This window comes from Phyllobates terribilis, unplaced genomic scaffold (assembly GCF_046119375.1).
Source record: "Phyllobates terribilis strain yellow unplaced genomic scaffold, ASM4611937v1 Scaffold_23__1_contigs__length_19252631, whole genome shotgun sequence".
NCBI lineage: Eukaryota > Metazoa > Chordata > Amphibia > Anura > Dendrobatidae > Phyllobates > Phyllobates terribilis.
In genome coordinates, this window is record NW_027362783.1 from 8934218 (window position 1) to 8960903 (window position 26686).

The window sequence follows — 26686 nt, forward strand, 5'->3', positions numbered from 1 at the left end:
AGACGTGCAGGTCTCAGTAGCTTAACAAGACGGTTTAAATCCCCCTTGGCAGAGACGTGCAGGTCGCAGCAGCTTAACAAGAGGGTTTAAATGCCCCTTGGAATAGGCTTGCAGGTCGCAGAAGCTTTCCAAGACGGTTTGAATGCCCCTTGGAAGAGACGTGCAGGTCGCAGTAGCTTACCAAGACATTTTAAATGCCCCTTGGAAGAGACATGCAGGTCTCAGTAGCTTAACAAGACAGTTTAAATGTCCCTTGGAAGAGCGGTGGAGGTCGCAGTAGCTTAACAAAACAGTTTAAATGCCAATTGGAAGAAACTTGCAAGTCGAAGCAGCTTAACAAGACTGTTTAAATGCCCCTAGGAAAAGACGTGCAGGTCGCAGAGGCTTAACAAGACGGTTTACATGCCCCTTGGAAGAGACGTGACGGTCGCAGTAGCTTAATAAGACGGTTTAAATGCCCCGTGGAAAAGTGGTGGAGGATACAGTAGCTTAACAAGACGGTTTAAATGCCCCTTATAAGAGACGTGCAAGTTACAGTAGCTTAACAAGACGGTTTAAATGCCCCTTGGAAGAGATGCGCAGGTCGCAGTAGCTTAACAAGATGGTTTAATTGCTCTTTGGAAGAGACATGCAGGTCGCAGCAGCTTAAAAAGACGGTTTAAATGCCACTTGGAAGAGACGTGCAGGTCGCAGAGGCTTAACAAGATGGTTTAAATGCCCCTTGGAAGAGCGGTGCATGTCGCAGTAGCTTAACAAGATGGTTTAAATGCCCCTTGGAAGAGCGTTGGAGGTCGCAGTAGCTTAACAAGACAGTTTAAATGCCCCTTGGAAGAGACATGCAGGTCGCAATAGCTTAACAATATTGTTTAAATGCCCCTTGGAAGAGACGTGGAGGTCGCAGTAGCTTAGCAAGATGGTTTAAATGCCCCTTGAAACAGGCTTGCAGGTCGCAGTAGCTTACCAAGACAGTTTAAATGCCCTTTGGAAGAGACGTGCAGGTCGCAGTATCTTAACAATATTGTTTAAATGCCCCTTGGAAGAGACGTGGAGGTCGCAGTAGCTTATCAAGATGGTTTAAATGCCCCTTGGAAGAGACATGCAGTTCGCAGCAGCTTAAAAAGATGGTTTAAATGCCCCTTGGAAGAGACGTGCAGGCCGCAGTGGCTTAACAAGACGGTTTAAATGCCCCCTGGAAGAGACATGCAGGTCGCAGTAGCTTAACAAGATGGTTTAAATGGCCCTTGGAAGAGACGTGCAGGTCGCAGTAGCTTAACAAGACGGTTTAAATCCCCCTTGGAAGAGACGTGCAGGTCGCAGTAGCTTACCAAGACGGTTTAAATGCCCCTTGGACGAGACGTGCAGTTCGCAGTAGCTTAACAAGACGGTTTAAATGCCCCTTGGAAGAGCGGTGGAGGTTGCAGTAGCTTAACAAGACAGTTTGAATGTCCCTTGAAAGAGACGTGCAGGTCACGGTAGCTTAACAAGACGTTTTAAATGCCCCTTGGAAGAGAAGCGCAGGTCGCGGTAGCTTAACAAGACAGTTTAAATGCCCCTTGGAAGAGACGTGCAGTTAGCAGTAGCTTAACAAGACAGTTTAAATGCCCTTTGGAAAAGTGGTGGAGGTTACAGTAGCTTAACAAGAAAGTTTAAATGCCCCTTGGAAGAGACATGCAAGTCGCAGTAGCTTAAAAAGACGGTTTAAATGTGCCTTGGAAGAGACATGCAGGTCGCAGAAGCTTAACAAAATGTTTTAAATGCCCCTTGGAATAGACGAGCAGGTCGCAGTAGCTTAACAAGATGGTTTAAATGCCCCTTGGAAGAGACGTGCAGGTCTCAGTAGCTTAACAAGACGGTTTAAATCCCCCTTGGCAGAGACGTGCAGGTCGCAGCAGCTTAACAAGAGGGTTTAAATGCCCCTTGGAATAGGCTTGCAGGTCGCAGAAGCTTTCCAAGACGGTTTGAATGCCCCTTGGAAGAGACGTGCAGGTCGCATTAGCTTACCAAGACAGTTTAAATGCCCCTTGGAAGAGACATGCAGGTCGCAGTAGCATTATAAGACAGTTTAAATGCCCCTTGGAAGAGAAATGCAGGTCGCAGTAGCATAATAAGACAGTTTAAATGCCCCTTGGAAGAGATGTGCAGGTCGCAGTAGCTTAATAAGATGGTTTAAATGCCCCTTGGAAGAGAGGTGGAGGTCGCAGTAGCTTAACAGGACAGTTTAAATGCCCCTTGGAAGGGACGTGCAGGTCGCAGTAGCTTAACAAGATGGTTTAAATGCCACTTGGAAGAGACGTGCAGGTCGCAGTAGCTTAACAAGACGGTTTAAATGCCCCTTGGAAGAACGGTGGAGGTCGCAGTAGCTTGACAAGACAGTTTAAATGCCCCTTGAAAGTTACGTGCAGGTCGCAGTAGTTTAACAAGACGGTTCAAATGCCCATTGGAAGAGTGGTGGAGGTCGCAGGAGCTTAACAAGAGAGTTTAAATGCCCCTTGGATGAGACATGCAGGTCGCAGTAGCTTAATAAGATGGTTTAAATACCCCTTGGAAGAGAGGTGGAGGTCGCAGTGGCTTAACAAGACAGTTTAAATGCCCTTTGAAAGAGACGTGCAGGTCGCAGCAGCTTAACAAGACGGTTTAAATGCCCCTTGGAAGAGACGTGGAGGTCGCAGTAGCTTAACAAGATGGTTTAAATGCCCCTTGGAAGAGACGTGGAGGTCGCAGTAGCTTAACAAGACGGTTTAAATGCCCCTTGGAAGAGACATGCAGGTCGCAGTAGCTTAACAAATCGTTTTAAAAGCCCCTTGGTAGTGCGGTGGAGGTCGCAGTAGCTTAACAAGACGGTTTAAATGCCCCTTGGAAAAGTGGTGGAGGTTACAGTAGCTTAAGAAGACAGTTTAAATGCCCCTTAGAAGAGACGTGCAGGTCGCACAAGCTAAATAAGACAGTTTAAATGCCCCTTGGAAGAGACGTGCAGGTCGCAGTAGCTTAACAAGATGGTTTAAATGCCCCTTGGAAGAGCGGTGGAGGTCGCAGTAGCTTAAGAAGACAGTTTAAATGCCCCTTGGAAGAGACATGCAGGTCGCAGTAGCTTAACAAGAGGCTTTAAATGCCCATTGGAAGAGGCTTGCAGGTCGCAGTAGCTTACCAAGACGATTTAAATGCCCCTTGGAAGAGACGTGCAGGTCGCAGTAGCTTAACAAGACAGTTTAAATGCCCCTTGAAAGAGCGATGGAGGTCGCAGTAGCTTAACAAGACAGTTTAAATGCCACTTGGAAGAAACATGCATGTCGAAGCAGCTTAACAAGACTGTTTAAATGCCCCTAGGAAAAGACGTGCAGGTCGCAGGAGCTTAAAAAGAAGGTTTAAATGCGCCTTGGAAGAGAAGTGCAGGTCGCAGTAGCATAAAAAAACGGTTTAATTTCCCCTTGGAAAAGCGGTGGAAGTCGCAGTAGCTTAACACGAAGGTTTAAATGCCCCTTGGAATAGACATGCAGGTCGCAGTAGCTTAACAAGACGGTTTAAATGCCCCTTGGAAGAGAAATGCAGGTCGCAGTAGCTTAACAAGACGGTTTAAAAGCCCCCTGGGAAGAGACGTGCAAGTCGCAGGAGCTTAAAAAGAAAGTTTAATTGCGCCTTGGAAGAGAAGTGCAGGTCGCAGTAGCATAACAAGACGGTTTAAATGCCCCTTGGAAGAGACATGCAGGTCGCAGTAGCTTAACAAGACAGTTTAAATGCCCCTTGGAAGAGACGTGCAGGTCGCAGTAGCTTAATAAGACGTTTTAAATGTCCCTTGGAAGAGACATGCAGGTAACAGTAGCTTAACAAGATGTTTCAAATGCCCCTTGGAAGAGACGTGCAGGTCGCAGTATCTTAACAAGACTGTTTAAATGCCCCTTGGAAGAGAAGTGCAGGTCGCAGTATCTTAACAAGACGGTTTAAATTTCCCTTGGAAGAGATGTGCAGGTCGTAATAGCTTAACAAGATGGTTTAAATGCCCCTTGACAGAGATGTGCAGGTCGCAGTAGCTTAACAAGATGGTTTAAATGCACCTTAGAATAGACTTGCAGGTCGCAGTTGCTTAACAATACAGTTTAAATGCCCCTTGGAAGAGACGTGCAGATCGCAGTAGCTTAATAAGACGGTTTAAATGCCCCTTGGAAGAGAGGTGGAGGTCGCAGTAGCTTAACAAGACAGTTTAAATGCCCCTTGGAAGAGACGTGCAGGTCGCAGTAGCTTAACAAGACAGTTTAAATGCCACTTGGAAGAGACGTGCAGGTCGCAGTAGGTTAACAAGACGGTTTAAATGCCCCTTGGAAGAGAGGTGGAGGTCGCAGTAGCTTAACAAGACAGTTTAAATGCCCCTTGACAGAGATGTGCAGGTCGCAGTAGCTTAATAAGACGGTTTAAATGCCCCTTGGAAGTGCGGTGGAGGTCGCAGAAGCTTAACAAGACAGTTTAAATGCCCCTTGGAAGAGACGTGCATGTCGCAGTAGCTTAACAAGACTGTTTAAATGTCCCTTGGAAGAATCATGCAGGTCGCAGTAGCTTAACAAAGCGTTTTAAATGCCCCTTGGAAGAGACGTGCAGGTCGCAGTAGCTTAACAAGACGGTTTAAATGCCCCTTGGAAAAGTGGTGGAGGTTACAGTAGCTTAAGAAGACGGTTTAAATGCCACTTGGAAGAGATGTGCAAGTCGCAGTAGCTTTACAAGACTGTTTAATTGCCCCTTAGAAGAGACGTGCAGGTCGCAGAAGCTAAACAAGACAGTTTAAATGCCTGTTGGAAGAGACGTGCATGTCGCAGTAGCTTAACAAGATGGTTTAAATGCCCCTTGGAAGAGCGGTGGAGGTCGTAGTAGCTTAAGAAGACAGTTTAAATGATACTTGGAAGAGACGTGCAGGTCGCAGTAGCTTAACAAGAGGGTTTAAATGCCCCTTAGAAGAGGCTTGCAGGTCGCAGTAGCTTACCAAGATGATTTAAATGCCCTTTGGAAGAGACATGCAGGTCTCAGTAGCTTAACAAGACAGTTTAAATGTCCCTTGGAAGAGCGGTGGAGGTCGCAGTAGCTTAACAAAACAGTTTAAATGCCAATTGGAAGAAACTTGCAAGTCGAAGCAGCTTAACAAGACTGTTTAAATGCCCCTAGGAAAAGACGTGCAGGTCGCAGAGGCTTAACAAGACGGTTTACATGCCCCTTGGAAGAGACGTGCAGGTCTCAGTAGCTTAACAAGACGGTTTAAATCCCCCTTGGCAGAGACGTGCAGGTCGCAGCAGCTTAACAAGAGGGTTTAAATGCCCCTTGGAATAGGCTTGCAGGTCGCAGAAGCTTTCCAAGACGGTTTGAATGCCCCTTGGAAGAGACGTGCAGGTCGCAGTAGCTTACCAAGACAGTTTAAATGCCCCTTGGAAGAGACATGCAGGTCGCAGTAGCATTATAAGACAGTTTAAATGCCCCTTGGAAGAGAAATGCAGGTCGCAGTAGCATAATAAGACAGTTTAAATGCCCCTTGGAAGAGATGTGCAGGTCGCAGTAGCTTAATAAGATGGTTTAAATGTCCCTTGGAAGAGAGGTGGAGGTCGCAGTAGCTTAACAGGACAGTTTAAATGCCCCTTGGAAGGGACGTGCAGGTCGCAGTAGCTTAACAAGATGGTTTAAATGCCACTTGGAAGAGACGTGCAGGTCGCAGTAGCTTAACAAGACGGTTTAAATGCCCCTTGGAAGAACGGTGGAGGTCGCAGTAGCTTGACAAGACAGTTTAAATGCCCCTTGAAAGTTACGTGCAGGTCGCAGTAGTTTAACAAGACGGTTCAAATGCCCATTGGAAGAGTGGTGGAGGTCGCAGGAGCTTAACAAGAGAGTTTAAATGCCCCTTGGATGAGACATGCAGGTCGCAGTAGCTTAATAAGACGGTTTAAATACCCCTTGGAAGAGAGGTGGAGGTCGCAGTGGCTTAACAAGACAGTTTAAATGCCCCTTGGAAGAGACGTGCAGGTCGCAGTAGCTTAACAAGACGGTTTAAATGCCCCTTGGAAGAGCGGTGGAGGTCGCAGTAGCTTAACAAGACAGTTTAAATGCCCTTTGAAAGAGACGTGCAGGTCGCAGCAGCTTAACAAGACGGTTTAAATGCCCCTTGGAAGAGACGTGGAGGTCGCAGTAGCTTAACAAGATGGTTTAAATGCCCCTTGGAAGAGACGTGGAGGTCGCAGTAGCTTAACAAGACGGTTTAAATGCCCCTTGGAAGAGACATGCAGGTCGCAGTAGCTTAACAAATCGTTTTAAAAGCCCCTTGGTAGTGCGGTGGAGGTCGCAGTAGCTTAACAAGACGGTTTAAATGCCCCTTGGAAAAGTGGTGGAGGTTACAGTAGCTTAAGAAGACGGTTTAAATGCCCCTTGGAAGAGAAGTGCAAGTCGCAGTAGCTTAACAAGACTGTTTAAATGCCCCTTAGAAGAGACGTGCAGGTCGCAGAAGCTAAACAAGACAGTTTAAATGCCCCTTGGAAGAGACGTGCAGGTCGCAGTAGCTTAACAAGATGGTTTAAATGCCCATTGGAAGAGCGATTGAGGTCGCAGTAGCTTAAGAAGACAGTTTAAAGCCCCTTGGAAGAGACATGCAGGTCGCAGTAGCTTAACAAGAGGGTTTAAATGCCCATTGGAAGAGGCTTGCAGGTCGCAGTAGCTTACCAAGACGATTTAAATGTCCCTTGGAAGAGACGTGCAGGTCGCAGTAGCTTAACAAGACAGTTTAAATGGACCTTGAAAGAGCGGTGGAGGTCGCAGTAGCTTAACAAGACAGTTTAAATGCCACTTGGAAGAAACATGCATGTCGAAGCAGCTTAACAAGACGGTTTAAATGCCCCTTGGAAGAGACAAGCAAGTCGCAGTAGCTTAACAAGACGGTTTAAATGCACCTTGGAAGAGACGTGCAGGTCGCACTAGCTTAACAAGACAGTTTAAATGCGCCTTGGAAGAGACGTGCAGGTCGCAGAAGCTTAACAAGATGGTTTAAATGCCCCTTGGAATAGACGAGCAGGTCGCAGTAGCTTAACAAGATGGTTTAAATGCCCCTTGGAAGAGACGTGCAGGTCTCAGTAGCTTAACAAGACGGTTTAAATCCCCCTTGGCAGAGACGTGCAAGTCGCAGCAGCTTAACAAGAGGGTTTAAATGCCCCTTGGAAGAGACATGCAGGTCACAGCAGCTTAACAAGACGGTTTAAATGCCCCTTGGAAGAGACGAGGAGGTCGCAGTAGCTTAACAAGAAGGTTTAAATGCCCCTTGGAAGAGACATGCAGGTCGCAGTAGCTAAACAAAGCGTTTTAAAAGCCCCTTGGTAGTGCGGAGGAGGTCGCAGTAGCTTAACAAGACGATTTAAATGCCCCTTGGAAAAGTGGTGGAGGTTACAGTAGCTTAAGAAGACAGTTTAAATGCCCCTTAGAAGAGACGTGCAGGTCGCACAAGCTAAACAAGACAGTTTAAATGCCCCTTGGAAGAGACGTGCAGGTCGCAGTAGCTTAACAAGATGGTTTAAATGCGTCTTGGAAGAGCGGTGGAGGTCGCAGTAGCTTAAGAAGACAGTTTAAATGCCCCTTGGAAGAGACATGCAGGTCGCAGTAGCTTAACAAGAGGCTTTAAATGCCCATTGGAAGAGGCTTGCAGGTCGCAGTAGCTTACCAAGACAATTTAAATGCCCCTTGGAAGAGACGTGCAGGTCGCAGTAGCTTAACAAGACAGTTTAAATGCCCCTTGAAAGAGCGGTGGAGGTCGCAGTAGCTTAAAAAGACAGTTTAAATGCGACTTGGAAGAAACATGCATGTCGAAGCAGCTTAACAAGACGGTTTAAATGCCCCTTGGAAGAGACATGCAGGTCGCAGTAGCTTAACAAATCGTTTTAAAAGCCCCTTGGTAGTGCGGTGGAGGTCGCAGTAGCTTAACAAGACGGTTTAAATGCCCCTTGGAAAAGTGGTGGAGGTTACAGTAGCTTAAGAAGACAGTTTAAATGCCCCTTAGAAGAGACGTGCAGGTCGCACAAGCTAAATAAGACAGTTTAAATGCCCCTTGGAAGAGACGTGCAGGTCGCAGTAGCTTAACAAGATGGTTTAAATGCCCCTTGGAAGAGCGGTGGAGGTCGCAGTAGCTTAAGAAGACAGTTTAAATGCCCCTTGGAAGAGACATGCAGGTCGCAGTAGCTTAACAAGAGGCTTTAAATGCCCATTGGAAGAGGCTTGCAGGTCGCAGTAGCTTACCAAGACGATTTAAATGCCCCTTGGAAGAGACGTGCAGGTCGCAGTAGCTTAACAAGACAGTTTAAATGCCCCTTGAAAGAGCGATGGAGGTCGCAGTAGCTTAACAAGACAGTTTAAATGCCACTTGGAAGAAACATGCATGTCGAAGCAGCTTAACAAGACTGTTTAAATGCCCCTAGGAAAAGACGTGCAGGTCGCAGGAGCTTAAAAAGAAGGTTTAAATGCGCCTTGGAAGAGAAGTGCAGGTCGCAGTAGCATAAAAAAACGGTTTAATTTCCCCTTGGAAAAGCGGTGGAAGTCGCAGTAGCTTAACACGAAGGTTTAAATGCCCCTTGGAATAGACATGCAGGTCGCAGTAGCTTAACAAGACGGTTTAAATGCCCCTTGGAAGAGAAATGCAGGTCGCAGTAGCTTAACAAGACGGTTTAAAAGCCCCCTGGGAAGAGACGTGCAAGTCGCAGGAGCTTAAAAAGAAAGTTTAATTGCGCCTTGGAAGAGAAGTGCAGGTCGCAGTAGCATAACAAGACGGTTTAAATGCCCCTTGGAAGAGACATGCAGGTCGCAGTAGCTTAACAAGACAGTTTAAATGCCCCTTGGAAGAGACGTGCAGGTCGCAGTAGCTTAATAAGACGTTTTAAATGTCCCTTGGAAGAGACATGCAGGTAACAGTAGCTTAACAAGATGTTTCAAATGCCCCTTGGAAGAGACGTGCAGGTCGCAGTATCTTAACAAGACTGTTTAAATGCCCCTTGGAAGAGAAGTGCAGGTCGCAGTATCTTAACAAGACGGTTTAAATTTCCCTTGGAAGAGATGTGCAGGTCGTAATAGCTTAACAAGATGGTTTAAATGCCCCTTGACAGAGATGTGCAGGTCGCAGTAGCTTAACAAGATGGTTTAAATGCACCTTAGAATAGACTTGCAGGTCGCAGTTGCTTAACAATACAGTTTAAATGCCCCTTGGAAGAGACGTGCAGATCGCAGTAGCTTAATAAGACGGTTTAAATGCCCCTTGGAAGAGAGGTGGAGGTCGCAGTAGCTTAACAAGACAGTTTAAATGCCCCTTGGAAGAGACGTGCAGGTCGCAGTAGCTTAACAAGACAGTTTAAATGCCACTTGGAAGAGACGTGCAGGTCGCAGTAGGTTAACAAGACGGTTTAAATGCCCCTTGGAAGAGAGGTGGAGGTCGCAGTAGCTTAACAAGACAGTTTAAATGCCCCTTGACAGAGATGTGCAGGTCGCAGTAGCTTAATAAGACGGTTTAAATGCCCCTTGGAAGTGCGGTGGAGGTCGCAGAAGCTTAACAAGACAGTTTAAATGCCCCTTGGAAGAGACGTGCATGTCGCAGTAGCTTAACAAGACTGTTTAAATGTCCCTTGGAAGAATCATGCAGGTCGCAGTAGCTTAACAAAGCGTTTTAAATGCCCCTTGGAAGAGACGTGCAGGTCGCAGTAGCTTAACAAGACGGTTTAAATGCCCCTTGGAAAAGTGGTGGAGGTTACAGTAGCTTAAGAAGACGGTTTAAATGCCACTTGGAAGAGATGTGCAAGTCGCAGTAGCTTTACAAGACTGTTTAATTGCCCCTTAGAAGAGACGTGCAGGTCGCAGAAGCTAAACAAGACAGTTTAAATGCCTGTTGGAAGAGACGTGCATGTCGCAGTAGCTTAACAAGATGGTTTAAATGCCCCTTGGAAGAGCGGTGGAGGTCGTAGTAGCTTAAGAAGACAGTTTAAATGATACTTGGAAGAGACGTGCAGGTCGCAGTAGCTTAACAAGAGGGTTTAAATGCCCCTTAGAAGAGGCTTGCAGGTCGCAGTAGCTTACCAAGATGATTTAAATGCCCTTTGGAAGAGACATGCAGGTCTCAGTAGCTTAACAAGACAGTTTAAATGTCCCTTGGAAGAGCGGTGGAGGTCGCAGTAGCTTAACAAAACAGTTTAAATGCCAATTGGAAGAAACTTGCAAGTCGAAGCAGCTTAACAAGACTGTTTAAATGCCCCTAGGAAAAGACGTGCAGGTCGCAGAGGCTTAACAAGACGGTTTACATGCCCCTTGGAAGAGACGTGCAGGTCTCAGTAGCTTAACAAGACGGTTTAAATCCCCCTTGGCAGAGACGTGCAGGTCGCAGCAGCTTAACAAGAGGGTTTAAATGCCCCTTGGAATAGGCTTGCAGGTCGCAGAAGCTTTCCAAGACGGTTTGAATGCCCCTTGGAAGAGACGTGCAGGTCGCAGTAGCTTACCAAGACAGTTTAAATGCCCCTTGGAAGAGACATGCAGGTCGCAGTAGCATTATAAGACAGTTTAAATGCCCCTTGGAAGAGAAATGCAGGTCGCAGTAGCATAATAAGACAGTTTAAATGCCCCTTGGAAGAGATGTGCAGGTCGCAGTAGCTTAATAAGATGGTTTAAATGTCCCTTGGAAGAGAGGTGGAGGTCGCAGTAGCTTAACAGGACAGTTTAAATGCCCCTTGGAAGGGACGTGCAGGTCGCAGTAGCTTAACAAGATGGTTTAAATGCCACTTGGAAGAGACGTGCAGGTCGCAGTAGCTTAACAAGACGGTTTAAATGCCCCTTGGAAGAACGGTGGAGGTCGCAGTAGCTTGACAAGACAGTTTAAATGCCCCTTGAAAGTTACGTGCAGGTCGCAGTAGTTTAACAAGACGGTTCAAATGCCCATTGGAAGAGTGGTGGAGGTCGCAGGAGCTTAACAAGAGAGTTTAAATGCCCCTTGGATGAGACATGCAGGTCGCAGTAGCTTAATAAGACGGTTTAAATACCCCTTGGAAGAGAGGTGGAGGTCGCAGTGGCTTAACAAGACAGTTTAAATGCCCCTTGGAAGAGACGTGCAGGTCGCAGTAGCTTAACAAGACGGTTTAAATGCCCCTTGGAAGAGCGGTGGAGGTCGCAGTAGCTTAACAAGACAGTTTAAATGCCCTTTGAAAGAGACGTGCAGGTCGCAGCAGCTTAACAAGACGGTTTAAATGCCCCTTGGAAGAGACGTGGAGGTCGCAGTAGCTTAACAAGATGGTTTAAATGCCCCTTGGAAGAGACGTGGAGGTCGCAGTAGCTTAACAAGACGGTTTAAATGCCCCTTGGAAGAGACATGCAGGTCGCAGTAGCTTAACAAATCGTTTTAAAAGCCCCTTGGTAGTGCGGTGGAGGTCGCAGTAGCTTAACAAGACGGTTTAAATGCCCCTTGGAAAAGTGGTGGAGGTTACAGTAGCTTAAGAAGACGGTTTAAATGCCCCTTGGAAGAGAAGTGCAAGTCGCAGTAGCTTAACAAGACTGTTTAAATGCCCCTTAGAAGAGACGTGCAGGTCGCAGAAGCTAAACAAGACAGTTTAAATGCCCCTTGGAAGAGACGTGCAGGTCGCAGTAGCTTAACAAGATGGTTTAAATGCCCATTGGAAGAGCGATTGAGGTCGCAGTAGCTTAAGAAGACAGTTTAAAGCCCCTTGGAAGAGACATGCAGGTCGCAGTAGCTTAACAAGAGGGTTTAAATGCCCATTGGAAGAGGCTTGCAGGTCGCAGTAGCTTACCAAGACGATTTAAATGCCCCTTGGAAGAGACGTGCAGGTCGCAGTAGCTTAACAAGACAGTTTAAATGGACCTTGAAAGAGCGGTGGAGGTCGCAGTAGCTTAACAAGACAGTTTAAATGCCACTTGGAAGAAACATGCATGTCGAAGCAGCTTAACAAGACGGTTTAAATGCCCCTTGGAAGAGACAAGCAAGTCGCAGTAGCTTAACAAGACGGTTTAAATGCACCTTGGAAGAGACGTGCAGGTCGCACTAGCTTAACAAGACAGTTTAAATGCGCCTTGGAAGAGACGTGCAGGTCGCAGAAGCTTAACAAGATGGTTTAAATGCCCCTTGGAATAGACGAGCAGGTCGCAGTAGCTTAACAAGATGGTTTAAATGCCCCTTGGAAGAGACGTGCAGGTCTCAGTAGCTTAACAAGACGGTTTAAATCCCCCTTGGCAGAGACGTGCAAGTCGCAGCAGCTTAACAAGAGGGTTTAAATGCCCCTTGGAAGAGACATGCAGGTCACAGCAGCTTAACAAGACGGTTTAAATGCCCCTTGGAAGAGACGAGGAGGTCGCAGTAGCTTAACAAGAAGGTTTAAATGCCCCTTGGAAGAGACATGCAGGTCGCAGTAGCTAAACAAAGCGTTTTAAAAGCCCCTTGGTAGTGCGGAGGAGGTCGCAGTAGCTTAACAAGACGATTTAAATGCCCCTTGGAAAAGTGGTGGAGGTTACAGTAGCTTAAGAAGACAGTTTAAATGCCCCTTAGAAGAGACGTGCAGGTCGCACAAGCTAAACAAGACAGTTTAAATGCCCCTTGGAAGAGACGTGCAGGTCGCAGTAGCTTAACAAGATGGTTTAAATGCCTCTTGGAAGAGCGGTGGAGGTCGCAGTAGCTTAAGAAGACAGTTTAAATGCCCCTTGGAAGAGACATGCAGGTCGCAGTAGCTTAACAAGAGGCTTTAAATGCCCATTGGAAGAGGCTTGCAGGTCGCAGTAGCTTACCAAGACAATTTAAATGCCCCTTGGAAGAGACGTGCAGGTCGCAGTAGCTTAACAAGACAGTTTAAATGCCCCTTGAAAGAGCGGTGGAGGTCGCAGTAGCTTAACAAGACAGTTTAAATGCGACTTGGAAGAAACATGCATGTCGAAGCAGCTTAACAAGACGGTTTAAATGCCCCTTGGAAGAGACATGCAGGTCGCAGTAGCTTAACAAGACGGTTTAAATGTACCTTGGAAGAGACGTGCAGGTCGCACTAGCTTAACAAGACAGTTTAAATGCCACTTGGAAGAAACATGCATGTCGAAGCAGCTTAACAAGACTGTTTAAATGCCCCTAGGAAAAGACGTGCAGGTCGCAGGAGCTTAAAAAGAAGGTTTAAATGCGCCTTGGAAGAGAAGTGCAGGTCGCAGTAGCATAAAAAAACGGTTTAAATGCCCCTTGGAAAAGCGATGGAGGTCGCAGTAGCTTAACACGAAGGTTTAAATGCCCCTTGGAATAGACATGCAGGTCGCAGTAGCTTAACAAGATGGTTTAAATGCCCCTTGGAAGAGACATGCAGGTCGCAGTAGCTTAACAAGACGGTTTAAAAGCCCCCTGGGAAGAGACATGCAAGTCGCAGGAGCTTAAAAAGAAGGTTTAATTGCGCCTTGGAAGAGAAGTGCAGGTCGCAGTAGCATAACAAGACGGTTTAAATGCCCCTTGGAAGAGACATGCAGTTCGCAGTAGCTTAACAAGACAGTTTAAATGCCCCTTGGAAGAGACGTGCAGGTCGCAGTATCTTAACAAGACTGTTTAAATGCCCCTTGGAAGAGAAGTACAGGTCGCAGTATCTTAACAAGACGGTTTAAATTTCCCTTGGAAGAGATGTGCAGGTCGCAATAGCTTAACAAGACGGTTTAAATGCCCCTTGACAGAGATGTGCAGGTCGCAGTAGCTTAACAAGATGGTTTAAATGCACCTTAGAATAGACTTGCAGGTCGCAGTAGCTTAACAATACAGTTTAAATGCCCCTTGGAAGAGACGTGCAGGTCGCAGTAGCTTAATAAGACGGTTTAAATGCCCCTTGGAAGAGAGATGGAGGTCGCAGTAGCTTAACAAGACAGTTTAAATGCCCCTTGGAAGAGACGTGCAGGTCGCAGTAGCTTAACAAGACAGTTTAAATGCCACTTGGAAGAGACGTGCAGGTCGCAGTAGGTTAACAAGACGGTTTAAATGCCCCTTGGAAGGGAGGTGGAGGTCTCAGTAGCTTAACAAGACAGTTTAAATGCCCCTTGACAAAGATGTGCAGGTCGCAGTAGCTTAACAAGACGGTTTAAATGCCCCTTGGAAGTGCGGTGGAGGTCGCAGAAGCTTAACAAGACAGTTTAAATGCCCCATGGAAGAGACGTGCATGTCGCAGTAGCTTAACAAGACTGTTTAAATGTCCCTTGGAAGAATCATGCAGGTCGCAGTAGCTTAACAAGACAGTTTAAATGCCACTTGGAAGAAACATGCATGTCGAAGCAGCTTAACAAGACTGTTTAAATGCCCCTAGGAAAAGACGTGCTGGTCGCAGGAGCTTAAAAAGAAGGTTTAAATGCGCCTTGGAAGAGAAGTGCAGGTCGCAGTAGCATAAAAAAACGGTTTAAATTCCCCTTGGAAAAGCGGTGGAGGTCGCAGTAGCTTAACACGAAGGTTTAAATGCCCCTTGGAATAGACATGCAGGTCGCAGTAGCTTAACAAGACGGTTTAAATGCCCCTTGGAAGAGAAATGCAGGTCGCAGTAGCTTAACAAGACGGTTTAAAAGCCCCCTGGGAAGAGACGTGCAAGTCGCAGGAGCTTAAAAAGAAGGTTTAATTGCGCCTTGGAAGAGAAGTGCAGGTCGCAGTAGCATAACAAGACGGTTTAAATGCCCCTTGGAAGAGACATGCAGGTCGCAGTAGCTTAACAAGACAGTTTAAATGCCCCTTGGAAGAGACGTGCAGGTCGCAGTAGCTTAATAAGACGTTTTAAATGTCCCTTGGAAGAGACATGCAGGTAACAGTAGCTTAACAAGATGTTTCAAATGCCCCTTGGAAGAGACGTGCAGGTCGCAGTATCTTAACAAGACTGTTTAAATGCCCCTTGGAAGAGAAGTGCAGGTCGCAGTATCTTAACAAGACGGTTTAAATTTCCCTTGGAAGAGATGTGCAGGTCGTAATAGCTTAACAAGATGGTTTAAATGCCCCTTGACAGAGATTTGCAGGTCGCAGTAGCTTAACAAGATGGTTTAAATGCACCTTAGAATAGACTTGCAGGTCGCAGTTGCTTAACAATACAGTTTAAATGCCCCTTGGAAGAGACGTGCAGATCGCAGTAGCTTAATAAGACGGTTTAAATGCCCCTTGGAAGAGAGGTGGAGGTCGCAGTAGCTTAACAAGACAGTTTAAATGCCCCTTGGAAGAGACGTGCAGGTCGCAGTAGCTTAACAAGACAGTTTAAATGCCACTTGGAAGAGACGTGCAGGTCGCAGTAGGTTAACAAGACGGTTTAAATGCCCCTTGGAAGAGAGGTGGAGGTCGCAGTAGCTTAACAAGACAGTTTAAATGCCCCTTGACAGAGATGTGCAGGTCGCAGTAGCTTAATAAGACGGTTTAAATGCCCCTTGGAAGTGCAGTGGAGGTCGCAGAAGCTTAACAAGACAGTTTAAATGCCCCTTGGAAGAGACGTGCATGTCGCAGTAGCTTAACAAGACTGTTTAAATGTCCCTTGGAAGAATCATGCAGGTCGCAGTAGCTTAACAAAGCGTTTTAAATGCCCCTTGGAAGAGACGTGCAGGTCGCAGTAGCTTAACAAGACGGTTTAAATGCCCCTTGGAAAAGTGGTGGAGGTTACAGTAGCTTAAGAAGACGGTTTAAATGCCACTTGGAAGAGATGTGCAAGTCGCAGTAGCTTTACAAGACTGTTTAATTGCCCCTTAGAAGAGACGTGCAGGTCGCAGAAGCTAAACAAGACAGTTTAAATGCCTGTTGGAAGAGACGTGCATGTCGCAGTAGCTTAACAAGATGGTTTAAATGCCCCTTGGAAGAGCGGTGGAGGTCGTAGTAGCTTAAGAAGACAGTTTAAATGCCACTTGGAAGAGACGTGCAGGTCGCAGTAGCTTAACAAGAGGGTTTAAATGCCCCTTAGAAGAGGCTTGCAGGTCGCAGTAGCTTACCAAGATGATTTAAATGCCCTTTGGAAGAGACATGCAGGTCTCAGTAGCTTAACAAGACAGTTTAAATGTCCCTTGGAAGAGCGGTGGAGGTCGCAGTAGCTTAACAAAACAGTTTAAATGCCAATTGGAAGAAACTTGCAAGTCGAAGCAGCTTAACAAGACTGTTTAAATGCCCCTAGGAAAAGACGTGCAGGTCGCAGAGGCTTAACAAGACGGTTTACATGCCCCTTGGAAGAGACGTGACGGTCGCAGTAGCTTAATAAGACGGTTTAAATGCCCCGTGGAAAAGTGGTGGAGGATACAGTAGCTTAACAAGACGGTTTAAATGCCCCTTATAAGAGACGTGCAAGTTACAGTAGCTTAACAAGACGGTTTAAATGCCCCTTGGAAGAGATGCGCAGGTCGCAGTAGCTTAACAAGATGGTTTAATTGCTCTTTGGAAGAGACATGCAGGTCGCAGCAGCTTAAAAAGACGGTTTAAATGCCCCTTGGAAGAGACGTGCAGGTCGCAGAGGCTTAACAAGATGGTTTAAATGCCCCTTGGAAGAGCGGTGCATGTCGCAGTAGCTTAACAAGATGGTTTAAATGCCCCTTGGAAGAGTGTTGGAGGTCGCAGTAGCTTAACAAGACAGTTTAAATGCCCCTTGGAAGAGACATGCAGGTCGCAATAGCTTAACAATATTGTTTAAATGCCCCTTGGAAGAGACGTGGAGGTCGCAGTAGCTTAGCAAGATGGTTTAAATGCCCCTTGAAACAGGCTTGCAGGTCGCAGTAGCTTACCAAGACAGTTTAAATGCCCTTTGGAAGAGACGTGCAGGTCGCAGTATCTTAACAATATTGTTTAAATGCCCCTTGGAAGAGACGTGGAGGTCGCAGTAGCTTATCAAGATGGTTTAAATGCCCCTTGGAAGAGACATGCAGTTCGCAGCAGCTTAAAAAGATGGTTTAAATGCCCCTTGGAAGAGACGTGAAGGCCGCAGTGGCTTAACAAGACGGTTTAAATGCCCCCTGGAAGAGACATGCAGGTCGCAGTAGCTTAACAAGATGGTTTAAATGGCCATTGGAAGAGACGTGCAGGTCGCAGTAGCTTAACAAGACGGTTTAAATCCCCCTTGGAAGAGACGTGCAGGTCGCAGTAGCTTAACAAGAGGGTTTAAATGCCCCCTTGGAATAGGCTTGCAGGTCGCAGTAGCTTACCAAGACGGTTTAAATGCCCCTTGGACGAGACGTGCAGTTCGCAGTAGCTTAACAAGACGGTTTAAATGCCCCTTGGAAGAGCGGTGGAGGTTGCAGTAGCTTAACAAGACAGTTTGAATGTCCCTTGAAAGAGACGTGCAGGTCACGGTAGCTTAACAAGACGTTTTAAATGCCCCTTGGAAGAGAAGCGCAGGTCGCGGTAGCTTAACAAGACAGTTTAAATGCCCCTTGGAAGAGACGTGCAGTTAGCAGTAGCTTAACAAGACAGTTTAAATGCCCTTTGGAAAAGTGGTGGAGGTTACAGTAGCTTAACAAGAAAGTTTAAATGCCCCTTGGAAGAGACATGCAAGTCGCAGTAGCTTAAAAAGACGGTTTAAATGCGCCTTGGAAGAGACATGCAGGTCGCAGAAGCTTAACAAAATGTTTTAAATGCCCCTTGGAATAGACGAGCAGGTCGCAGTAGCTTAACAAGATGGTTTAAATGCCCCTTGGAAGAGACGTGCAGGTCTCAGTAGCTTAACAAGACGGTTTAAATCCCCCTTGGCAGAGACGTGCAGGTCGCAGCAGCTTAACAAGAGGGTTTAAATGCCCCTTGGAATAGGCTTGCAGGTCGCAGAAGCTTTCCAAGACGGTTTGAATGCCCCTTGGAAGAGACGTGCAGGTCGCAGTAGCTTACCAAGACATTTTAAATGCCCCTTGGAAGAGACATGCAGGTCTCAGTAGCTTAACAAGACAGTTTAAATGTCCCTTGGAAGAGCGGTGGAGGTCGCAGTAGCTTAACAAAACAGTTTAAATGCCAATTGGAAGAAACTTGCAAGTCGAAGCAGCTTAACAAGACTGTTTAAATGCCCCTAGGAAAAGACGTGCAGGTCGCAGAGGCTTAACAAGACGGTTTACATGCCCCTTGGAAGAGACGTGACGGTCGCAGTAGCTTAATAAGACGGTTTAAATGCCCCGTGGAAAAGTGGTGGAGGATACAGTAGCTTAACAAGACGGTTTAAATGCCCCTTATAAGAGACGTGCAAGTTACAGTAGCTTAACAAGACGGTTTAAATGCCCCTTGGAAGAGATGCGCAGGTCGCAGTAGCTTAACAAGATGGTTTAATTGCTCTTTGGAAGAGACATGCAGGTCGCAGCAGCTTAAAAAGACGGTTTAAATGCCACTTGGAAGAGACGTGCAGGTCGCAGAGGCTTAACAAGATGGTTTAAATGCCCCTTGGAAGAGCGGTGCATGTCGCAGTAGCTTAACAAGATGGTTTAAATGCCCCTTGGAAGAGCGTTGGAGGTCGCAGTAGCTTAACAAGACAGTTTAAATGCCCCTTGGAAGAGACATGCAGGTCGCAATAGCTTAACAATATTGTTTAAATGCCCCTTGGAAGAGACGTGGAGGTCGCAGTAGCTTAGCAAGATGGTTTAAATGCCCCTTGAAACAGGCTTGCAGGTCGCAGTAGCTTACCAAGACAGTTTAAATGCCCTTTGGAAGAGACGTGCAGGTCGCAGTATCTTAACAATATTGTTTAAATGCCCCTTGGAAGAGACGTGGAGGTCGCAGTAGCTTATCAAGATGGTTTAAATGCCCCTTGGAAGAGACATGCAGTTCGCAGCAGCTTAAAAAGATGGTTTAAATGCCCCTTGGAAGAGACGTGCAGGCCGCAGTGGCTTAACAAGACGGTTTAAATGCCCCCTGGAAGAGACATGCAGGTCGCAGTAGCTTAACAAGATGGTTTAAATGGCCCTTGGAAGAGACGTGCAGGTCGCAGTAGCTTAACAAGACGGTTTAAATCCCCCTTGGAAGAGACGTGCAGGTCGCAGTAGCTTACCAAGACGGTTTAAATGCCCCTTGGACGAGACGTGCAGTTCGCAGTAGCTTAACAAGACGGTTTAAATGCCCCTTGGAAGAGCGGTGGAGGTTGCAGTAGCTTAACAAGACAGTTTGAATGTCCCTTGAAAGAGACGTGCAGGTCACGGTAGCTTAACAAGACGTTTTAAATGCCCCTTGGAAGAGAAGCGCAGGTCGCGGTAGCTTAACAAGACAGTTTAAATGCCCCTTGGAAGAGACGTGCAGTTAGCAGTAGCTTAACAAGACAGTTTAAATGCCCTTTGGAAAAGTGGTGGAGGTTACAGTAGCTTAACAAGAAAGTTTAAATGCCCCTTGGAAGAGACATGCAAGTCGCAGTAGCTTAAAAAGACGGTTTAAATGTGCCTTGGAAGAGACATGCAGGTCGCAGAAGCTTAACAAAATGTTTTAAATGCCCCTTGGAATAGACGAGCAGGTCGCAGTAGCTTAACAAGATGGTTTAAATGCCCCTTGGAAGAGACGTGCAGGTCTCAGTAGCTTAACAAGACGGTTTAAATCCCCCTTGGCAGAGACGTGCAGGTCGCAGCAGCTTAACAAGAGGGTTTAAATGCCCCTTGGAATAGGCTTGCAGGTCGCAGAAGCTTTCCAAGACGGTTTGAATGCCCCTTGGAAGAGACGTGCAGGTCGCATTAGCTTACCAAGACAGTTTAAATGCCCCTTGGAAGAGACATGCAGGTCGCAGTAGCATTATAAGACAGTTTAAATGCCCCTTGGAAGAGAAATGCAGGTCGCAGTAGCATAATAAGACAGTTTAAATGCCCCTTGGAAGAGATGTGCAGGTCGCAGTAGCTTAATAAGATGGTTTAAATGCCCCTTGGAAGAGAGGTGGAGGTCGCAGTAGCTTAACAGGACAGTTTAAATGCCCCTTGGAAGGGACGTGCAGGTCGCAGTAGCTTAACAAGATGGTTTAAATGCCACTTGGAAGAGACGTGCAGGTCGCAGTAGCTTAACAAGACGGTTTAAATGCCCCTTGGAAGAACGGTGGAGGTCGCAGTAGCTTGACAAGACAGTTTAAATGCCCCTTGAAAGTTACGTGCAGGTCGCAGTAGTTTAACAAGACGGTTCAAATGCCCATTGGAAGAGTGGTGGAGGTCGCAGGAGCTTAACAAGAGAGTTTAAATGCCCCTTGGATGAGACATGCAGGTCGCAGTAGCTTAATAAGATGGTTTAAATACCCCTTGGAAGAGAGGTGGAGGTCGCAGTGGCTTAACAAGACAGTTTAAATGCCCTTTGAAAGAGACGTGCAGGTCGCAGCAGCTTAACAAGACGGTTTAAATGCCCCTTGGAAGAGACGTGGAGGTCGCAGTAGCTTAACAAGATGGTTTAAATGCCCCTTGGAAGAGACGTGGAGGTCGCAGTAGCTTAACAAGACGGTTTAAATGCCCCTTGGAAGAGACATGCAGGTCGCAGTAGCTTAACAAATCGTTTTAAAAGCCCCTTGGTAGTGCGGTGGAGGTCGCAGTAGCTTAACAAGACGGTTTAAATGCCCCTTGGAAAAGTGGTGGAGGTTACAGTAGCTTAAGAAGACAGTTTAAATGCCCCTTAGAAGAGACGTGCAGGTCGCACAAGCTAAATAAGACAGTTTAAATGCCCCTTGGAAGAGACGTGCAGGTCGCAGTAGCTTAACAAGATGGTTTAAATGCCCCTTGGAAGAGCGGTGGAGGTCGCAGTAGCTTAAGAAGACAGTTTAAATGCCCCTTGGAAGAGACATGCAGGTCGCAGTAGCTTAACAAGAGGCTTTAAATGCCCATTGGAAGAGGCTTGCAGGTCGCAGTAGCTTACCAAGACGATTTAAATGCCCCTTGGAAGAGACGTGCAGGTCGCAGTAGCTTAACAAGACAGTTTAAATGCCCCTTGAAAGAGCGATGGAGGTCGCAGTAGCTTAACAAGACAGTTTAAATGCCACTTGGAAGAAACATGCATGTCGAAGCAGCTTAACAAGACTGTTTAAATGCCCCTAGGAAAAGACGTGCAGGTCGCAGGAGCTTAAAAAGAAGGTTTAAATGCGCCTTGGAAGAGAAGTGCAGGTCGCAGTAGCATAAAAAAACGGTTTAATTTCCCCTTGGAAAAGCGGTGGAAGTCGCAGTAGCTTAACACGAAGGTTTAAATGCCCCTTGGAATAGACATGCAGGTCGCAGTAGCTTAACAAGACGGTTTAAATGCCCCTTGGAAGAGAAATGCAGGTCGCAGTAGCTTAACAAGACGGTTTAAAAGCCCCCTGGGAAGAGACGTGCAAGTCGCAGGAGCTTAAAAAGAAAGTTTAATTGCGCCTTGGAAGAGAAGTGCAGGTCGCAGTAGCATAACAAGACGGTTTAAATGCCCCTTGGAAGAGACATGCAGGTCGCAGTAGCTTAACAAGACAGTTTAAATGCCCCTTGGAAGAGACGTGCAGGTCGCAGTAGCTTAATAAGACGTTTTAAATGTCCCTTGGAAGAGACATGCAGGTAACAGTAGCTTAACAAGATGTTTCAAATGCCCCTTGGAAGAGACGTGCAGGTCGCAGTATCTTAACAAGACTGTTTAAATGCCCCTTGGAAGAGAAGTGCAGGTCGCAGTATCTTAACAAGACGGTTTAAATTTCCCTTGGAAGAGATGTGCAGGTCGTAATAGCTTAACAAGATGGTTTAAATGCCCCTTGACAGAGATGTGCAGGTCGCAGTAGCTTAACAAGATGGTTTAAATGCACCTTAGAATAGACTTGCAGGTCGCAGTTGCTTAACAATACAGTTTAAATGCCCCTTGGAAGAGACGTGCAGATCGCAGTAGCTTAATAAGACGGTTTAAATGCCCCTTGGAAGAGAGGTGGAGGTCGCAGTAGCTTAACAAGACAGTTTAAATGCCCCTTGGAAGAGACGTGCAGGTCGCAGTAGCTTAACAAGACAGTTTAAATGCCACTTGGAAGAGACGTGCAGGTCGCAGTAGGTTAACAAGACGGTTTAAATGCCCCTTGGAAGAGAGGTGGAGGTCGCAGTAGCTTAACAAGACAGTTTAAATGCCCCTTGACAGAGATGTGCAGGTCGCAGTAGCTTAATAAGACGGTTTAAATGCCCCTTGGAAGTGCGGTGGAGGTCGCAGAAGCTTAACAAGACAGTTTAAATGCCCCTTGGAAGAGACGTGCATGTCGCAGTAGCTTAACAAGACTGTTTAAATGTCCCTTGGAAGAATCATGCAGGTCGCAGTAGCTTAACAAAGCGTTTTAAATGCCCCTTGGAAGAGACGTGCAGGTCGCAGTAGCTTAACAAGACGGTTTAAATGCCCCTTGGAAAAGTGGTGGAGGTTACAGTAGCTTAAGAAGACGGTTTAAATGCCACTTGGAAGAGATGTGCAAGTCGCAGTAGCTTTACAAGACTGTTTAATTGCCCCTTAGAAGAGACGTGCAGGTCGCAGAAGCTAAACAAGACAGTTTAAATGCCTGTTGGAAGAGACGTGCATGTCGCAGTAGCTTAACAAGATGGTTTAAATGCCCCTTGGAAGAGCGGTGGAGGTCGTAGTAGCTTAAGAAGACAGTTTAAATGATACTTGGAAGAGACGTGCAGGTCGCAGTAGCTTAACAAGAGGGTTTAAATGCCCCTTAGAAGAGGCTTGCAGGTCGCAGTAGCTTACCAAGATGATTTAAATGCCCTTTGGAAGAGACATGCAGGTCTCAGTAGCTTAACAAGACAGTTTAAATGTCCCTTGGAAGAGCGGTGGAGGTCGCAGTAGCTTAACAAAACAGTTTAAATGCCAATTGGAAGAAACTTGCAAGTCGAAGCAGCTTAACAAGACTGTTTAAATGCCCCTAGGAAAAGACGTGCAGGTCGCAGAGGCTTAACAAGACGGTTTACATGCCCCTTGGAAGAGACGTGCAGGTCTCAGTAGCTTAACAAGACGGTTTAAATCCCCCTTGGCAGAGACGTGCAGGTCGCAGCAGCTTAACAAGAGGGTTTAAATGCCCCTTGGAATAGGCTTGCAGGTCGCAGAAGCTTTCCAAGACGGTTTGAATGCCCCTTGGAAGAGACGTGCAGGTCGCAGTAGCTTACCAAGACAGTTTAAATGCCCCTTGGAAGAGACATGCAGGTCGCAGTAGCATTATAAGACAGTTTAAATGCCCCTTGGAAGAGAAATGCAGGTCGCAGTAGCATAATAAGACAGTTTAAATGCCCCTTGGAAGAGATGTGCAGGTCGCAGTAGCTTAATAAGATGGTTTAAATGTCCCTTGGAAGAGAGGTGGAGGTCGCAGTAGCTTAACAGGACAGTTTAAATGCCCCTTGGAAGGGACGTGCAGGTCGCAGTAGCTTAACAAGATGGTTTAAATGCCACTTGGAAGAGACGTGCAGGTCGCAGTAGCTTAACAAGACGGTTTAAATGCCCCTTGGAAGAACGGTGGAGGTCGCAGTAGCTTGACAAGACAGTTTAAATGCCCCTTGAAAGTTACGTGCAGGTCGCAGTAGTTTAACAAGACGGTTCAAATGCCCATTGGAAGAGTGGTGGAGGTCGCAGGAGCTTAACAAGAGAGTTTAAATGCCCCTTGGATGAGACATGCAGGTCGCAGTAGCTTAATAAGACGGTTTAAATACCCCTTGGAAGAGAGGTGGAGGTCGCAGTGGCTTAACAAGACAGTTTAAATGCCCCTTGGAAGAGACGTGCAGGTCGCAGTAGCTTAACAAGACGGTTTAAATGCCCCTTGGAAGAGCGGTGGAGGTCGCAGTAGCTTAACAAGACAGTTTAAATGCCCTTTGAAAGAGACGTGCAGGTCGCAGCAGCTTAACAAGACGGTTTAAATGCCCCTTGGAAGAGACGTGGAGGTCGCAGTAGCTTAACAAGATGGTTTAAATGCCCCTTGGAAGAGACGTGGAGGTCGCAGTAGCTTAACAAGACGGTTTAAATGCCCCTTGGAAGAGACATGCAGGTCGCAGTAGCTTAACAAATCGTTTTAAAAGCCCCTTGGTAGTGCGGTGGAGGTCGCAGTAGCTTAACAAGACGGTTTAAATGCCCCTTGGAAAAGTGGTGGAGGTTACAGTAGCTTAAGAAGACGGTTTAAATGCCCCTTGGAAGAGAAGTGCAAGTCGCAGTAGCTTAACAAGACTGTTTAAATGCCCCTTAGAAGAGACGTGCAGGTCGCAGAAGCTAAACAAGACAGTTTAAATGCCCCTTGGAAGAGACGTGCAGGTCGCAGTAGCTTAACAAGATGGTTTAAATGCCCATTGGAAGAGCGATTGAGGTCGCAGTAGCTTAAGAAGACAGTTTAAAGCCCCTTGGAAGAGACATGCAGGTCGCAGTAGCTTAACAAGAGGGTTTAAATGCCCATTGGAAGAGGCTTGCAGGTCGCAGTAGCTTACCAAGACGATTTAAATGCCCCTTGGAAGAGACGTGCAGGTCGCAGTAGCTTAACAAGACAGTTTAAATGGACCTTGAAAGAGCGGTGGAGGTCGCAGTAGCTTAACAAGACAGTTTAAATGCCACTTGGAAGAAACATGCATGTCGAAGCAGCTTAACAAGACGGTTTAAATGCCCCTTGGAAGAGACAAGCAAGTCGCAGTAGCTTAACAAGACGGTTTAAATGCACCTTGGAAGAGACGTGCAGGTCGCACTAGCTTAACAAGACAGTTTAAATGCGCCTTGGAAGAGACGTGCAGGTCGCAGAAGCTTAACAAGATGGTTTAAATGCCCCTTGGAATAGACGAGCAGGTCGCAGTAGCTTAACAAGATGGTTTAAATGCCCCTTGGAAGAGACGTGCAGGTCTCAGTAGCTTAACAAGACGGTTTAAATCCCCCTTGGCAGAGACGTGCAAGTCGCAGCAGCTTAACAAGAGGGTTTAAATGCCCCTTGGAAGAGACATGCAGGTCACAGCAGCTTAACAAGACGGTTTAAATGCCCCTTGGAAGAGACGAGGAGGTCGCAGTAGCTTAACAAGAAGGTTTAAATGCCCCTTGGAAGAGACATGCAGGTCGCAGTAGCTAAACAAAGCGTTTTAAAAGCCCCTTGGTAGTGCGGAGGAGGTCGCAGTAGCTTAACAAGACGATTTAAATGCCCCTTGGAAAAGTGGTGGAGGTTACAGTAGCTTAAGAAGACAGTTTAAATGCCCCTTAGAAGAGACGTGCAGGTCGCACAAGCTAAACAAGACAGTTTAAATGCCCCTTGGAAGAGACGTGCAGGTCGCAGTAGCTTAACAAGATGGTTTAAATGCCTCTTGGAAGAGCGGTGGAGGTCGCAGTAGCTTAAGAAGACAGTTTAAATGCCCCTTGGAAGAGACATGCAGGTCGCAGTAGCTTAACAAGAGGCTTTAAATGCCCATTGGAAGAGGCTTGCAGGTCGCAGTAGCTTACCAAGACAATTTAAATGCCCCTTGGAAGAGACGTGCAGGTCGCAGTAGCTTAACAAGACAGTTTAAATGCCCCTTGAAAGAGCGGTGGAGGTCGCAGTAGCTTAACAAGACAGTTTAAATGCGACTTGGAAGAAACATGCATGTCGAAGCAGCTTAACAAGACGGTTTAAATGCCCCTTGGAAGAGACATGCAGGTCGCAGTAGCTTAACAAATCGTTTTAAAAGCCCCTTGGTAGTGCGGTGGAGGTCGCAGTAGCTTAACAAGACGGTTTAAATGCCCCTTGGAAAAGTGGTGGAGGTTACAGTAGCTTAAGAAGACAGTTTAAATGCCCCTTAGAAGAGACGTGCAGGTCGCACAAGCTAAATAAGACAGTTTAAATGCCCCTTGGAAGAGACGTGCAGGTCGCAGTAGCTTAACAAGATGGTTTAAATGCCCCTTGGAAGAGCGGTGGAGGTCGCAGTAGCTTAAGAAGACAGTTTAAATGCCCCTTGGAAGAGACATGCAGGTCGCAGTAGCTTAACAAGAGGCTTTAAATGCCCATTGGAAGAGGCTTGCAGGTCGCAGTAGCTTACCAAGACGATTTAAATGCCCCTTGGAAGAGACGTGCAGGTCGCAGTAGCTTAACAAGACAGTTTAAATGCCCCTTGAAAGAGCGATGGAGGTCGCAGTAGCTTAACAAGACAGTTTAAATGCCACTTGGAAGAAACATGCATGTCGAAGCAGCTTAACAAGACTGTTTAAATGCCCCTAGGAAAAGACGTGCAGGTCGCAGGAGCTTAAAAAGAAGGTTTAAATGCGCCTTGGAAGAGAAGTGCAGGTCGCAGTAGCATAAAAAAACGGTTTAATTTCCCCTTGGAAAAGCGGTGGAAGTCGCAGTAGCTTAACACGAAGGTTTAAATGCCCCTTGGAATAGACATGCAGGTCGCAGTAGCTTAACAAGACGGTTTAAATGCCCCTTGGAAGAGAAATGCAGGTCGCAGTAGCTTAACAAGACGGTTTAAAAGCCCCCTGGGAAGAGACGTGCAAGTCGCAGGAGCTTAAAAAGAAAGTTTAATTGCGCCTTGGAAGAGAAGTGCAGGTCGCAGTAGCATAACAAGACGGTTTAAATGCCCCTTGGAAGAGACATGCAGGTCGCAGTAGCTTAACAAGACAGTTTAAATGCCCCTTGGAAGAGACGTGCAGGTCGCAGTAGCTTAATAAGACGTTTTAAATGTCCCTTGGAAGAGACATGCAGGTAACAGTAGCTTAACAAGATGTTTCAAATGCCCCTTGGAAGAGACGTGCAGGTCGCAGTATCTTAACAAGACTGTTTAAATGCCCCTTGGAAGAGAAGTGCAGGTCGCAGTATCTTAACAAGACGGTTTAAATTTCCCTTGGAAGAGATGT